The sequence below is a fragment of the Schistocerca piceifrons genome, chromosome 3, assembly GCF_021461385.2.
Source record: "Schistocerca piceifrons isolate TAMUIC-IGC-003096 chromosome 3, iqSchPice1.1, whole genome shotgun sequence".
Classification (NCBI taxonomy): Eukaryota; Metazoa; Arthropoda; class Insecta; order Orthoptera; family Acrididae; genus Schistocerca; species Schistocerca piceifrons.
The window spans coordinates 152,483,250-152,500,114 of NC_060140.1; the positions used below are offsets into that span (position 1 = coordinate 152,483,250).

The 16,865-nt window shown below is 48.2% G+C and overlaps 1 protein-coding gene across 2 annotated transcripts in view; it reads right to left on the reverse strand.

The window, feature by feature from the left end:
* LOC124789803 (E3 ubiquitin-protein ligase HECW1) overlaps positions 1-16,865 on the reverse strand; it is a 209,438-nt gene that overhangs the window by 114,708 nt on the left and 77,865 nt on the right. The gene's annotated exons all lie outside the window — the stretch shown is intronic.

The window sequence follows — 16,865 nt, forward strand, 5'->3', positions numbered from 1 at the left end:
TGAAGATGGTTCTGAATGAACCGAAACTGGTCATATGAATAATAAAAAAAAATTTGCAATCAAGACGGATTTAAAGTAACATATTAAAATCACTGATTGCTGTTATCCCATAAGACATTATGTCTGTTTTTGCATTGTAGAGTATTAAGTTGGTGTTCTCCGAATACAAAGAAGAGGAAGGTTGTTTTGCAGTGTCATATAAGCGGAAATGTGCTGGACAGCGTAACGTGAAGTGTTCCTCAGGGCTCGATATTAGGGCCGCTGTTTTCCTGACTGCGGATGAACTGTAGTAGCTAACGTTACAGCTCACAACGTTTGACTGATACAAAATTCTAGGCTCGACATTATATGTCGTCCTGAGTGATTGATTAACGCACGAAGAAGGGACAGGAGCCAAATCTAATACACACCACACTATCTAGCGCACACAGAAGCTGTGGGTCAACTACTGGGCGTCTGGGCAAAGTCAAATCATCTGCGAGCGCAGTCCCAAGCACTCCAACCTTTGAATAGAGACGAGAAAAAAACTCCACCCGAATAGGCCATGAAGGCCTAACGGTACCGACTGACCACCGTGTCATCCTCAACCACAGGCGTCACCGTTTGCACATATGGAGGGGCATGTAGCCAGTACACTGCTCTCCCGGCCGTACAGAGAAATGTAAGCTAAAAACGAAAAAGAATATGTGAATGGCGAAAGAGGCGATGCAGGTCGGCACTCTTTTTTTTTAAAAAAAACATCGATGGTAAAGGATGATATTGAATATTCTGACAGGGCACACGAAAGAATGTAATGGAAATAATTCCAAGCGAAGGTTGCCAAGCGGTGTTTGCACTCAATGGAACTTCATGCGAACATCTTGTCATCTCACGGTGGTACTTCTCAGGAGAATGCGGACGTCATCCTCTGCACGAACCGACTCTAAATCATGAACATGTCGGAAATAGTAGGAGGGATTGGCACAACGGCCTCTACGTGTTTAGGTCTTTTAACGAATGTATGAAAAAGTAAAAGTATGCCCTCAATATGACTGAGGCTTGGTGACCTCCAATGTTCGGCGTATGCTCTCGTGTCTACGAAATATCGATCAAATTTCTTTGGCCAAATCCGACCACTTGGGACGGATGGGTGTATGTTGTCTATGAGAACGTAAAGGTGGTCGGTGATTGCTGAAGCTGAACAGCCGAATGCATGTAACTTGTCGGTAGTTCCCGCTTGTGCGGCAGATACACGTTTGATCTCAGGTACAGATTCTTTATAATGGGACAAGAGCGGCAGAATGAGTTGCATCCAGCTGCCTGCAGCGTTATCGGGTGTACTGTTGTCCATTTGCTCTCTGACGCCTCTCGAATCAACTGACTGTGACCCCTGCTGCACAGACATTGCTGATGGAAGTTGACTCTGGCGGCGGTCTTATCCGGCTCTTATTACTCACAGTTTGTCATTGACACAGTGGCCCGTAAAACCTCTGCTACGTGGACAACTTTCAGAGATGATTTGACTTGTTCTGGTGGCTTGACAACTATTATACGCACCGAAATTTCGTGTCGTATCCGTATAGTGACAATTATCGCTTAGAGGAGGTCTGTTGGAGTCACTTATGAAACACAACACCTGCTCCATTCGGTCGGGTGGCAGCGCCGCCCTCTCCCCAGGCTATTTAAAAACGCGTACTGCTGTTCAGATCTTTATAATGAAGTTATAAGGAAGGTAATCATGCTGGTTAATGAGCGACTGGCAGCTAAACAATATTTGCTTGATAATTTTTTTTTTCTGGGCAGAAAGTTGTTTGAGGTGGTCAAGATCAATGTGTATCTGCCAGGATAGACGGACAGCTAAGCATTGGCAGTCATGTTTATGACATTCCGGCCGTGAATGGCCTGGGAATGGGAGCTAGAGCGCGCGGCGTGAAGAAGACGTGAAGGGTGCACGTGTGGGGGTGCGGGGGATGGGCGCCTCCCACGCAGAGCTCAGGCACCCCCGACAGAGGGCAACGCTCGTGGGACGCGCGCCGCACAATGGGCAGGCAGCGATGACCTTCCGCCGACAATGCGACCCGTTCACGAGGACGAAGACGAGGTTCTGCGTCGTTTCCCCAGGCCGGGCTGTAAATCGCGCCCAGCGCCACTTCGGCCAGGGCTGCACAAACTCCAGACTCGTACGCTCTTCCATCCAAGGAGGACCCCAGTTCGATGGCAAGTTAGATACTATGACTGTGTTTGTAGCCTTGTAGGTTTGAAGATCCACTGAATTATTTTCCTGGCTTACGTCTCAGGTAGAGGATTTCGAAATAAGAGGATATAAAGGGTAAAACTTCCTGGCAGATTAAAACTGTGTGCCGGACCGAGAGTCGAACTCGGGACCTTTGCCTTTCGCGGGCAAGTGCTCTACCATCTGAGCTACCGAAGCACGACTCACGCCCCGTCCTCACAGCTTTACTTCTGCCAGTAGCTCGTCTCCTACCTTCCAAACTTTACAGAAGCTCTCCTGCGAACCTTGCAGAACTAGCACTCCTGGAAGAAAGGCGTACTTGGGTAGCTCAGATGGTAAGAGCAGTTGCCCGCGAAAGGCAAAGGCCCCGAGTTCCAGTCTCGGTCAAGCACACAGTTTTAGTCTGCCAGAAAGTTTCATATCAGCGCACACTCCGCGGCAGTGTGGAAATTTCATTCTGGAAGCGTCGGAGCAACAGCACTACCCTGGCCCACACGAAGCATGCAGCGCTACTGAGTCGCTGCTGGACTGTCCCTATTAATACATATCGACGAAACATACGAGGGCTATTTGGAAAGTAAGGAATGATAGGTCACGAAATGGAAACCACAGTGAAAATCAAAACTGTTTTATTTGCAACGGTTAGCTACACCTTGCAGCTACTGCTTTACACAGTTGCCGCTCTGACTTGGACATCTGTCATAGCGTTGTACCAACTTTTCAATTCCCTCGTTATAGAAGACAGCCGCCAGTGCTTTTCAACAATTTTCTACTCTGGACTGCAGCTCGTTGTCTGTGGCAAAATATTGTCTTCATAGCCAGTGGTTCATTTGAACAGAGATGAACCTCAGGGGTAGCCAATTACGGGCTGTATTGTGGGTGACAAACACTTGCCATCGAAAACGCTGCAGGAGCATCTTCATTGCCACTGCAGAGCGAGGCCGAGAATTGTCGTATAAAACGAACTGCATGACAGTTACGTTATGTGGATTGCATAGCTTCGGGCGAAATCTTTCGCCAGACCCTCATACTTGGCGGGAGACACTAATTTCTAGCCATATTTACGTTCTCACTGTGAGCTCAGAACTGAAAAGAGCGACATGATGCGATCGACAGGCGTACTAGACACAGTGCCCATCGCTTCTGTTCAAAGCTTCATCAGATTTTCAGTGTACTGTATTTTCCATTTCGAGACCGATCGTTCCTTGCTTTCCGAATAACCCTCGTATATCGCACTAGACTAATTTGGGAACACTCTAGCGAATGGGTGGGCCAAATTCCTGTTGAAAAGTAATTTTGATGCTAATGGAAATCAAATCGACGCTTTTCGTAGACACTGGGCATCGCATTACAGACGTGATGAGCAGTAAGTGTTTTCGGCTGACTCCAGCTACACAATGCGACAAATAAATTGCAAATATGTGCCGAAACACCAGAGAAAATACGCCTGACGACACTTAGGAGACACACCCCGTCTATAAGTTTTGATTTCGATAGGCAGAGAGACGGACAGCAGAGCGTCGCTTATCGAAATGAAAACTTATCCGAGAACCACTTCTCTCGGGAGTTTGGCATGGCTCAGTCCTGGGTCTCACATTGTTCTCCTTGTATGACACTGGCATCTTGTCGATTCTGTCCTTTTGTAAATATCATTTCTTTGCCAAAAGTTATCGATGCCGCCATCGGCCAGATGGACAACGATCTGTCTCCAGTGATGAAATGGGTGCAAAGGCTACGACTTAAACTAAGTGCGAAGAACTCACAAGAAATTTTAGCATGCTGTCAAGTATTAATTAGTTCTGAACTCCGCGAAAAACTGTCTCCTATTCTTCTCTCGACATTATCGCAATACCACATCAGAAAAACGGCGAAGAACATGGATGCAGCTTTGGATGAGCACTCCAACCGGGCATGCAATATTATCACTGTCACTACGCTTCGCAGGAAGACTCCCACCTGCCCCTATGTCCTTCAGAATAGTCCCGCAGCGAACGCAGGGTCGGAGTGGTTACAACGGATTTGGCAGTGTTAGTGTTAGGGATGGCTGGATGCCCTTCCTGCCGCCACCCCGTACCGCCCAGGACGGAATCAGTGAACCCCAACTGTCTGCATCTAGTGTACATCGTGAAATAGTGCAGATGTGTTTCAAATGTCTGCGACGCGTGTAACTGTGGCGGGATTTGGGGACCAGCCCGGTATTCACCTAGCGGGATGTGGAAAACCGCCTAAAAACCACATCCAGGCTGGCCGGCACACCGACCCTCGTCGTTAATCCGCCGGGCGGATTCGATCCGGGGCCGGCGAACCTACCCGAGTCCAGGAAGCAGCGCGCTCGGCGACCCTGGCGGGTCCCTATGTCCTTCAGAATATCGGAACATATTTCCACAGGATGTGGACTTGTGTAATTCCTAGTTTTGCCGAACCTCCACTGTTGCGGCGCAGTCCATCACGACCCGAGCAGTGAAAGCTCTGCATGGTTATAACCAACCACGAAACTTTTCCCTAAAAAATTAACACCTGCCTGGACAGTTTATTTCTGCCCAACATTAACGCGAACGCGTCCGTATTTGCTGAGCGTTTCACAGTTCCTGTTATAGGAAAAAATAGGAAATTTGTGACTTCCTGTGACACCAAACTGCTGAGGTCATCGGTCCCTAGGCTTACATATTACTTACTCTAACTTTAACTTACCCTAAGGACAACACACACACCCACGCCCGACGGACGACGGGGGAGCGGCGCGCACCGTGGCAAGACGCCTCAGACCACGCGTCCCTGTTAAAGGCTACTAGAGGGTTGTACAAGGTATTTAGCAGACAAAGTTCTGATAAGGTACCAATGTCTAGAAATGCACCATTTGGATGTAACATACAGGGTGAAAATTATTCAATAGTATGAAAAGAAACGTAAACTAGATACAAACTACGACATGCACACACTTCATTGAACATACACTCCTGGAAATGGAAAAAAGAACACATTGACACCGGTGTGTCAGACCCACCATACTTGCTCCGGACACTGCGAGAGGGCTGTACAAGCAATGATCACACGTACGGCACAGCGGACACACCAGGAACCGCGGTGTTGGCCGTCGAATGGCGCTAGCTGCGCAGCATTTGTGCACCGCCGCCGTCAGTGTCAGCCAGTTTGCCGTGGCATACGGAGCTCCATCGCAGTCTTTAACACTGGTAGCATGCCGCGACAGCGTGGACGTGAACCGTATGTGCAGTTGACGGACTTTGAGCGAGGGCGTATAGTGGGCATGCGGGAGGCCGGGTGGACGTACCGCCGAATTGCTCAACACGTGGGGCGTGAGTTCTCCACAGTACATCGATGTTGTCCCCAGTGGTCGGCGGAAGGTGCACGTGCCCGTCGACCTGGGACCGGAGCGCAGCGACGCACGGATGCACGCCAAGACCGTAGCATCCTACGCAGTGCCGTAGGGGACCGCACCGCCACTTCCCAGCAAATTAGGGACACTGTTGCTCCTGGGGTATCGGCGAGGACCATTCGCAACCGTCTCCAAGAAGCTGGGCTACGGTCCCGCACACCGTTAGGCCGTCTTCCGCTCACGCCCCAACATCGTGCAGCCCGCCTCCAGTGGTGTCGCGACAGGCGTGAATGGAGGGACGAATGGAGACGTGTCGTCTTCAGCGATGAGAGTCGCTTCTGCCTTGGTGCCAATGATGGTCGTATGCGTGTTTGGCGCCGTGCAGGTGAGCGCCACAATCAGGACTGCATACGACCGAGGCACACAGGGCCAACACCCGGCATCATGGTGTGGGGAGCGATCTCCTACACTGGCCGTACACCACTGGTGATCGTCGAGGGGACACTGAATAGTGCACGGTACATCCAAACCGTCATCGAACCCATCGTTCTACCATTCCTAGACCGGCAAGGGAACTTGCTGTTCCAACAGGACAATGCACGTCCGCATGTATCCCGTGCCACCCAACGTGCTCTAGAAGGTGTAAGTCAACTACCCTGGCCAGCAAGATCTCCGGATCTGTCCCCCATTGAGCATGTTTGGGACTGGATGAAGCGTCGTCTCACGCGGTCTGCACGTCCAGCACGAACGCTGGTCCAACTGAGGCGCAAGGTGGAAATGGCATGGCAAGCCGTTCCACAGGACTACATCCAGCATCTCTACGATCGTCTCCATGGGAGAATAGCAGCCTGCATTGCTGCGAAAGGTGGATATACACTGTACTAGTGCCGACATTGTGCATGCTCTGTTGCCTGTGTCTATGTGCCTGTTGTTCTGTCAGTGTGATCATGTGATGTATCTGACCCCAGGAATGTGTCAATAAAGTTTCCCCTTCCTGGGACAATGAATTTACGGTGTTCTTATTTCAATTTCCAGGAGTGTATAAATGTCATTGCAGATAGAAATTCTTCCAATCCATATGTGGCATACAGCAAACCAGTGCTTAACAGTATTAGTTAAAAACAGTCTTGGTTGCAATTTTTTTTTTTATTTTTCAACGACGCGATTCGCTTTATTTAGGCATCTTCACGTTATCTGTTCTAGATGGACGGGAGAGGCACCAAGATCTGCATAACACGTTCCCGTTCACAGGAGCGAGTAACAGAGTAAGATGGGTGCTCAGGTAGTAAGCATAATGCAGCACAGCGTCTGTGCTAGCATTTTATCTTTCACTACTCAGAGCCGATAATTTGTGTTCTTCTTTCCGAATTACCCGTAACATCGGCACATCCGTAGTGAGAAGTATTCTGAGAGTCCTATAGCAGCAACAGCAGCTTCCGCTGACGTTAGCAGTCCAGGTGGAAACGAAATGCGGTTATATGGCCGCCAAAGCACCAATCTCATTTTCCTTCCATGTTTTGGACGACAGCATGCACATTTGAGCAGTTCCGTACTAACCCTAAATAGAAGAGTAAAATAAATAAATAAATAAAATAAAATAAACCAAGCCACATCGTAGTGTCAAGATCATAAGACTTGTTGGCCGCCGGGCGCGGTGGACGAGCGGTTCTAGGCGCTTCAGTCCGGAACCGCGCGACTGCTACGGCCGCAGGTTCGAATCCTGCCTCGAGCATGGGTGTGTGTGATGTCCTTGGGTTAGTTAGGTTTAAGTAGTTCTAAGTTCTAGACCTGACCTCAGACGTTAAGTCCCATAGTGCTCAGAGCCATTTGAAACATTTTTTTGTTGGCCACATTCGATTATGTTTGTTGGAAACCGATTTTAATATTCCCTGTAGGTGTTTGTGACCGTCGGAGACCAGATTTAATGATCACGGAGTACGGCCCAATACATACAAATTACATATGTGCGCTTCAGTTACTTATCCATTCGCACCCATCTGAACCAACCAAGTGAGTCTCCACCAGAGACATGGTGACTGTGGAAACGACATTCCGCACCCTTGCGTTCTAGGCTGCCCTTTTTCAACACCATATTTTATACAACGAGTTCAATACTGCCCTGTAGCTACTTTACACAAATCATGAAAAACTACAGCCCATGGAGAACAGTTAGTACTTATGCATGATCTTGCAGTGCTAATCACTGTAATATGTTATCCAGACAATTGTATTCCCAAAATGTCGTCACCCTGCATTAATTATTTTTTGTTGTTGCGATTTTTTTCCATCCGTGTATTTTATACGTAAAGATAAACAGAGCGACGTCTTCCGCTAACAAAAAAAAATGGTTCAAATGGCTCTGAGCACTATGGGACTTAACTTCTAAGGTCATCAGTCCCCTAGAACTTAGAACTACTTAAACCTAACTAACCTAAGGACATCACACACATCCATGCCCGAGGCAGGATTCGAACCTGCGACCGTATCGGTCGCGCGGTTCCAGACTGTAGCGCCTTTAACCGCGTGGCCACCACGGCCGGCTTCCGCTAACAACGAGAACCGCATTAAACATACGATTAGCAGTATTTGTTTGGACTAAACACATCTACGCATTGCGAAAATGCAGGAAACTGCAGAAACACCAAAGGAAATCAGCCGGACACCTCTTAGGTGAGTCACCCGGTGTTTGGGCCGCACGTGGTAGCCGCGAGGTTTGAGGCGTCTTGTCACGGATCGAGCGGCTGGCCCTGTCGGAGGTTCGAGCCCTCCCTCAGGCATGGGTGTGCGTTGTCCTTAGTGTGTTAGTTTAAGTTAGATTAAGTAGTGCGTAAGCTTAGGGACCGATGACCTCAGCAGTTTGGTCCCATAGGACATACCACAAATTTCCATTTTTACACCCGGTGTACGAAGATTTGCCACTAACGAGCATATAGGGCGAGATGAAAAGCACAGCCCCGTTCACTGAATCAGGATGAACACTGAAACACTACGGGAAACTAAATGAGAGAGAGGGGCCCTGGTGCGTTTGCTCGCCGAGGGAAAGGGACAGAAGCGAGTAGTGCATGTCCTAGGGTGCGCCAGTGCGTGCTGCGCCTGCGTGACGTCCACTCTGTGTGGCCAGCATTTGCCGCGCTCGGTTCCGCTTACGTCACGTTGACACGTGGACGGCGCTCCCATCTCCCTGGGAGCAAAAACTTTACGCTGCGCTCACCATCTCGGCACTTCACGTGCGAGAGAATGCGTGCACTTTATTTTCTCGTTACTGCCATGCTGTAGCAGCGGGACAACAAGAAAATGAGGAAAAAACAGTGTGGACGTGAAGAACAGTAGCTTCATGTCGCTGCTGTTAACTGCAGCATATATACTGCGTTGTCAATTGGCAGATAACGTCAGTATAATTTTACTCTACTAGCTGACAAACTCGGCACTGCCCGAGTATTCTTTCTCCCAAATTTCTATTAGAAACGAATACAAAAAATTAACTGTGTATGTAGTGTAACATCGAAAAAATTTCATTTCCATATATTCGTGGAAACACTTTTGAAATTATGGAACAGTCGCACAAAGGAACATGCATAATGTACAAGTAAGTATCCCAGCCAATTTCTGTACGCTGGGGGCAGCTTCTTCACGTGTCTGCAATGCCCTTTTATAAACGTCTCTATGGCAACGACTCTTCATAGCTCTACAGACGGCTATAGGTTCCGCCTAAGCCGTCTGCATTTCGCAGCTGAAAGCTGTCAAAATCATTGCCAGGTGGCAGGGATTTCCTTAAGCTGACTCGCCAGTAGGAGTGTCTCTGTAGTAAAGAATAAATGTATTGTAACTGCATGCATGATGAAGCATTTTTTCACGCATCTCAATGTTTATGACATCATCAATCATTCAGCAGTATACGTGGATATGGTCTGCGAAATATCTTGCGAATACAGTTATTAGCAAAGCAGTGACAAATTTAAACGTCATGCGTGATGCAGCAATTTCTCACACATCTCAGTGTTTATGACTATGGTTTGTACCGAGGTATAATTTTGTAGTTGAATTTAGCGGCATATTTGGATACATTTTGACAACCTGATCAACAAACAACAGGAATACACTGATTAATTATTCGTCATGTAAATGCATTGGAGGCATTTGAAGATGAATAAAATGTTCGAAACCGGTAATGACAAGGAGCAATAAATTATTTTAAAAATATATAATTTATTTAGTGTTTGGTTGCTGTTATAAAAAGTATATGAGTACAATTTTTTTATCTTTCAGTTGACCATCTAGGCTCACGTAACAACTTCAACTCTCTTTCTTTCTTTATTGCGCCCTATTTTTCCAACAGACCATCTTCTTCCCACGCTGTCTTCTCTTTTCTGCTGTGCATGTCGCTCCCCATTTCTTATATCTTCTGTCTTAAGAGATTTCTAAATTTAGTATTTTGTTCTTAAACAAAAAGTTTCCTTCAGTGACTTCTCGTTGTTTGTTGTTGTTTCTTTACAATTCTTTTCTTATTTCTGTAATCCCTGCTCTTGTTCATTTATTTTTTCCAGAAATACATGGGTATTTGTTTCAGTAGCCCTTTCTGATTCATTCGGTAGAGGTTCAAATGCTCAAATTTGTGTTAATTCTTAAGGGACCAAACTGCTAAGGTCATCGGTTCCTAGACTTACACACTATTTAAACTAACTTATACTAAGAACAACACACACACCCATGCCCGAGGGAGGACTCGAACCTCCGGCGGGAGACGTCTGTAGAAGTGTCCACAGAAAATTAACATTAGCTTTGCCATTATTTCTGATATTTTCTTTATATTTTGGTTATCTCCTTAATACTTCTTATTTTCCAACCATTTGTAATTTGTAACGCACCCTTCGTTCAACTATTAATCCGCCTTTCACGTATCTCTATCGTCTATTATACACTCCTGGAAATGGAAAAAAGAACACATTGACACCGGTGTGTCAGATCCACCATACTTGCTCCGGACACTGCGAGAGGGCTATACAAGCAATGATCACACGCACGGCACAGCGGACACACCAGGAACCGCGGTGTTGGCCGTCGAATGGCGCTAGCTGCGCAGTATTTGTGCACCGCCGCCGTCAGTGTCAGCCAGTTTGCCGTGGCATACGGAGCTCCATCGCAGTCTTTAACACTGGTAGCATGCCGCGACAGCGTGGACGTGAACCGTATGTGCAGTTGACGGACTTTGAGCGAGGGCGTATAGTGGGCATGCGGGAGGCCGGGTGGACGTACCGCCGAATTGCTCAACACGTGGGGCGTGAGGTCTCCACAGTACATCGATGTTGTCGCCAGTGGTCGGCGGAAGGTGCACGTGCCCGTCGACCTGGGACCGGACCGCAGCGACGCACGGATGCACGCCAAGACCGTAGCATCCTACGCAGTGCCGTAGGGGACCGCACCGCCACTTCCCAGCAAATTAGGGACACTGTTGCTCCTGGGATATCGGCGAGGACCATTCGCAACCGTCTCCATGATGCTGGGCTACGGTCCAGCACACCGTTAGGCCGTCTTCCGCTCACGCCCCAACATCGTGCAGCCCGCCTCCAGTGGTGTCGCGACAGGCGTGAATGGAGGGACGAATGGAGACGTGTCGTCTTCAGCGATGAGAGTCGCTTCTGCCTTGGTGCCAATGATGGTCGTATGCGTGTTTGGCGCCGTGCAGGTGAGCGCCACAATCAGGACTGCATACGACCGGGGCACACGGGGCCAACACCCGGCATCATGGTGTGGGGAGCGATCTGCTACACTGGCCGTACACCACTGGTGATCGTCGAGGGGACACTGAATAGTGCACGGTACATCCAAACCGTCATCTAACCCATCGTTTTACCATTCCTAGACCGGCAAGGGAACTTGCTGTTCCAACAGTACAATGCACGTCCGCATGTATCCCGTGCCACCCAACGTGCTCTAGAAGGTGTAAGTCAACTACTCTGGCCAGCAAGATCTCCGGATCTGTCCCCCATTGAGCATGTTTGGGACTGGATGAAGCGTCGTCTCACGCGGTCTGCACGTCCAGCACGAACGCTGGTCCAACTGAGGCGCCAGGTGGAAATGGCATGGCAAGCCGTTCCACAGGACTACATCCAACATCTCTACGATCGTCTCCATGGGAGAATAGCAGCCTGCATTGCTGCGAAAGGTGGATATACACTGTACTAGTGCCGACATTGTGCATGCTCTGTTGCCTGTGTCTATGTGCCTGTGGTTCTGTCAGTGTGATCATGTGATGTATCTGACCCCAGGAATGTGTCAATAAAGTTTCCCCTTCCTGGGACAATGAATTCACGGTGTTCTTATTTCAATTTCCAGGAGTGTAGTTTATCGTCAATTATTCACATGCATATAAATGTTCTGGTCATACTGTGGTAAACTGTTTCAGTTCTGTATTTCTAGAGAAATCAACGGCTGTACCGAGGTGGATGCAACAGTTCCTGTCAGGTCGTCGATGTTAAGCACCGCCGAGCGTGGCTAGTACTTGGATGGGTGACCGTCCGGGTACGCCACGCGCTGTTGACCATTCTATCTTTGCCTTTACGGCACAAGGCGCAGGAGTGCTAGTGCAGTAAGGTCCATAATCACCAGCCTTATCCTGGATTACATTCCAAACCTCTCCTCAGTGCCTCACGAAGTGTGGAGACGCGACACTGTAAATGAACCGTCCGTCGGATTGGGACACTGCACTACACGCACAGCCATTTCGGTCACCCACCCTTAACAGATACCAGATACTCTTAAGCACGTGCACTGCTCTCATACTTCGCGAAGGAAAGGTGCCTCTTGCAACCGCGAAGGATAGGCTGGTTCAAATGGCCCTGAGCACTGTGGGACTTAACTTCTGAGGTCATCAGTCCCCTAGAACTTAGAACTACTTAAACCTCACTAACCTAAGGACATCACATACATCCATGCCCGAGGCAGGATTCGAACCTGCGACCGTAGCGGTCGCGCAGTTCCAGACTGTAGCGCCTAGAACCGCTCGGTCACCCAGGCCGGCGCGAAGGATAGGGAAAACTTTTCCAATTAGACGACTGAACCTGCCATTCGGGATCTCCAATCATTCTTGCCACATTACTTTCTATTCCCAGATATGCGCTTCTTCTTGCTGAAAGGCCACTGAAGCTCCTTCTACGAATGAATGGAAGATGGACATCCCCCCCCCCCCCGCCTTAAAAATCAGCGCTGTTGTGAAAACCAACGGATACACGCAGAAGTAGAGGGAGACCTCGTAACACCTGGAGACGAACTTTAGCAAAGGATCTTCACAGCATGGGCATTACCTGGGAGGAAGCTGAAAAACCTGACAGCTGGTCCGAGGTTTTGGGCAAGAAATGCACTGGACCTTCTTGGAGATGCCAAACGGCGGGAGTGGTCGAGTCTCAGATAAAAAGAGGTCCACGAGTTTCCAGAATGGCGGCACGCGCTGGTTGCCTAGCCAGGAGGTGGAACGAAGGCTGCAATGAAATCTGAGGCTGTGCAGCGGGAAAGCCGGTGAGTTTTGCCTGCCTAACGGAACCCGGGGAGAGCACAATACGCGATCCCAGCGGGCGGGGGTGGCGGTACTGTCCGATACAGCGTGTCTGATGGCTGCTCTCACGCGCAGGCGCCGACAGCGGCGACTGGCGACCGTGTCTGGCTATAACATTATCAGCGGCATATTTCCTGTGAGGTTCTGTGTACATTACAAAGAAATACTGCTATATCTGCATATGTACTCTGAGAATCGCTGAGAAGTGTGCGGCAGATGACAGTCTTCGTTATAGCATACATTATGGGCTCTTACCGTTCCATTCACGAATGGAGCGTGAGAAAGAACGACTACTTGTACTTTCCGCCCTGTAATAAGCTTCTTGAAGTTTTTTAATTCGGTTCTCACGAGATGTGCGACATCTTCTTCCGATTGTCCGCCAGTTACGGATGTTTAACATTTCTACTGTAGTGGATGAGTATAAAGCCTTTCACTTATTACAAAAATTTATTTCTCAGGAACTGTTCGATATACAGCCATCCGGTTTGTTACAAATGCAAACTTAACTCATAAAGATTGCATGAATGTAATTCCACATGTCTATACCTTTCTTTTTCTTTTTTTTTTTTTTGCAAATGGCCACTTAACTCATGCATTTTTGATGGATACGCTTCTAGATGTACTCTGACAGCATATATTTTCTTTTCTCTCGCTCTTTTGTTACAGACAGCATAATTTAGGAGATCTGCTGTCACAGTGGCCTCTATTCAAGAGGAAGTGCAGTGTCATTCGTGGTTCCATAAATACGGTTGCCGATTGCAGTTCAGCAACAGTTCCGAAGTGCCCAAGTTCGATATCCGCCAGATGTGAAGAGCATCGACGGATGTTATGAAAGGTTGAAATACACTCCTGGAAATGGAAAAAAGAACACATTGACACCGGTGTGTCAGACCCACCATACTTGCTCCGGACACTGCGAGAGGGCTGTACAAGCAATGATCACACGCACGGCACGGCGGACACACCAGGAACCGCGGTGTTGGCCGTCGAATGGCGCTAGCTGCGCAGCATTTGTGCACCGCCGCCGTCAGTGTCAGCCAGTTTGCCGTGGCATACGGAGCTCCATCGCAGTCTTTAACACTGGTAGCATGCCGCGACAGCGTGGACGTGAACCGTATGTGCAGTTGACGGACTTTGAGCGAGGGCGTACAGTGGGCATGCGGGAGGCAGGGTGGACGTACCGCCGAATTGCTCAACACGTGGGGCGTGAGGTCTCCACAGTACATCAATGTTGTCGCCAGTGGTCGGCGGAAGGTGCACGTGCCCATCGACCTGGGACCGGACCGCAGCGACGCACGGATGGACGCCAAGACCGTAGCATCCTACGCAGTGCCGTAGGGGACCGCACCGCCACTTCCCAGCAAATTAGGGACACTGTTGCTCCTGGGGTATCGGCGAGGACCATTCGCAACCGTCTCCATGAAGCTGGGCTACGGTCCCGCACACCGTTAGGCCGTCTTCCGCTCACGCCCCAACATCGTGCAGCCCGCCTCCAGTGGTGTCGTGACAGGCGTGAATGGAGGGACGAATGGAGACGTGTCGTCTTCAACGATGAGAGCCGCTTCTGCCTTGGTGCCAATGATGGTCGTATGCGTGTTTGGCGCCGTGCAGGTGAGCGCCACAATCAGGACTGCATACGACCGAGGCACACAGGGCCAACACCCGGCATCATGGTGTGGGGAGCGATCTCCTACACTGGTCGTACACCACTGGTGATCGTCGAGGGGACACTGAATAGTGCACGGTACATCCAAACCGTCATCGAACCCATCGTTCTACCATTCCTAGACCGGCAAGGGAACTTCCTGTTCCAACAGGACAATGCACGTCCGCATGTATCCCGTGCCACCCAACGTGCTCTAGAAGGTGTAAGTCAACTACCCTGGCCAGCAAGATCTCCGGATCTGTCCCCCATTGAGCATGTTTGGGACTGGATGAAGCGTCGTCTCACGCGGTCTGCACGTCCAGCACGAACGCTGGTCCAACTGAGGCGCCAGGTGGAAATGGCATGGCAAGCCGTTCCACAGGACTACATCAAGCATCTCTACGATCGTCTCCATGGGAGAATAGCAGCCTGCATTGCTGCGAAAGGTGGATATACACTGTACTAGTGCCGACATTGTGCATGCTCTGTTGCCTATGTCTATGTGCCTGTGGTTCTGTCAGTGTGATCATGTGATGTATCTGACCCCAGGAATGTGTCAATAAAGTTTCCCCTTCCTGGGACAATGAATTCACGGTGTTCTTATTTCAATTTCCAGGAGTGTAGATTGGCAGTGTGGCGACAAGGCAAGAATCTCACCTGGAGTGAGCGACGACACTGCTGCATACAGCAAATCAGTGCCGCACGGGGAGCATCGACGCATAGTGTTTCTAGAAAAACGAGAATACCATAGTGCACTGTGGTGAAGATTTTAAAGAAACAGTCGGCAGACTGTAACGTTGCTAGTAGAGTAGCGTTCTACCAAACCTACGGTTTTGGTACAATAAGTAAATGACGTAGTAAATCGTAGGATTACCGGTAACGTTGGTAGCATTGGTAGGGAAAGAAACATAAATGAATATGTGTGAGAGAAAAAATGGGAGCCGACGACTCCTTCTTGTTTCTTGTCTGTGTGTTTGTTTTGCACATAATTAGAACTGCACTTCGCTGTGTATTCATATCCTTGCAACACATAAATTGCGTTTCATATATAATAAAAATTAATGATTTTATGAGACCAAAGCAGTTACTTTTGATGCAAGTACAGTTTACACGCACAAACACAAAAATTTATATTATTATTGCCGTTTTTTGAACTCAATAGAAAGTTCTTCATAATGATCAAAGGTAAGAATTTCCTGTTATTATTGGTAAGTATGAAAGTTGTTTTTGAATAACGGAAACATTGTTTCTATAGGGTCGACGAAATACTGAGCCGATGTTTCATGTATTTTAGTTTTGCGTTTTTTGTTTTATTTTACCTTCTTGTTGAGGAAATTACGTTATCTTTCGCTGTATGATAAATCTGTATTGTTTTTTATTTCTACTACAACATTCCTCGGTTTTACGTAACGAATCAACAATTTTCGAATACAACCTGAATTAAATATTGACAGTTTGAATTTTACTATAAATACTGTTTATATTTAAGTAACAGAAAGGAGAATTACTATGTAGGATAAAAATGTTCCGCAAGTTACACAGCACTTTCTATATCCTCACTCAGTTTCTAGACAATTCACCGTTTCCGGTTTCTAGGGGAATCTAGTAAGACACCGATCGCATACGCAAACAAAGCGATCGAAATGAGGTAGCGCCCGATCAGTATGCAACACACCTAACAGACAGGTAACGCGGTTACGTCCTTAACTGACCAAAGTCACCGTAGTCTACGCTTACTTGTGACAGTCTACGGTAGTTTTACAACTCTAGTTGCTAGTACACTGATCGTCAAAATCGTGGTACTCCACAAAATTATCACTTCTAACTCCGACCGTTGTTATTGTACCGAAGGGAATAATGACAAAATCTGTTAAATTTTGCAACCATTATAACCTAGAATGTGACTTAATATGTGATCAAATAGTACAGGTTTATTCAGAAGTACCCCCAGATTTTCAGAGTATGATTGAGCGAAAACTACAAGCCATACAGAAAAGTGGCACATATCAGCAAATAGAGCATCTCTTCAAGTCTTTTTCGTCATACACGCCGTGGCGTAGTTGCGCTTTGGGGGAGTCTTGTCAGAACATGTGCACAAATCATCGCCGCATCGAAATAGTTCGTG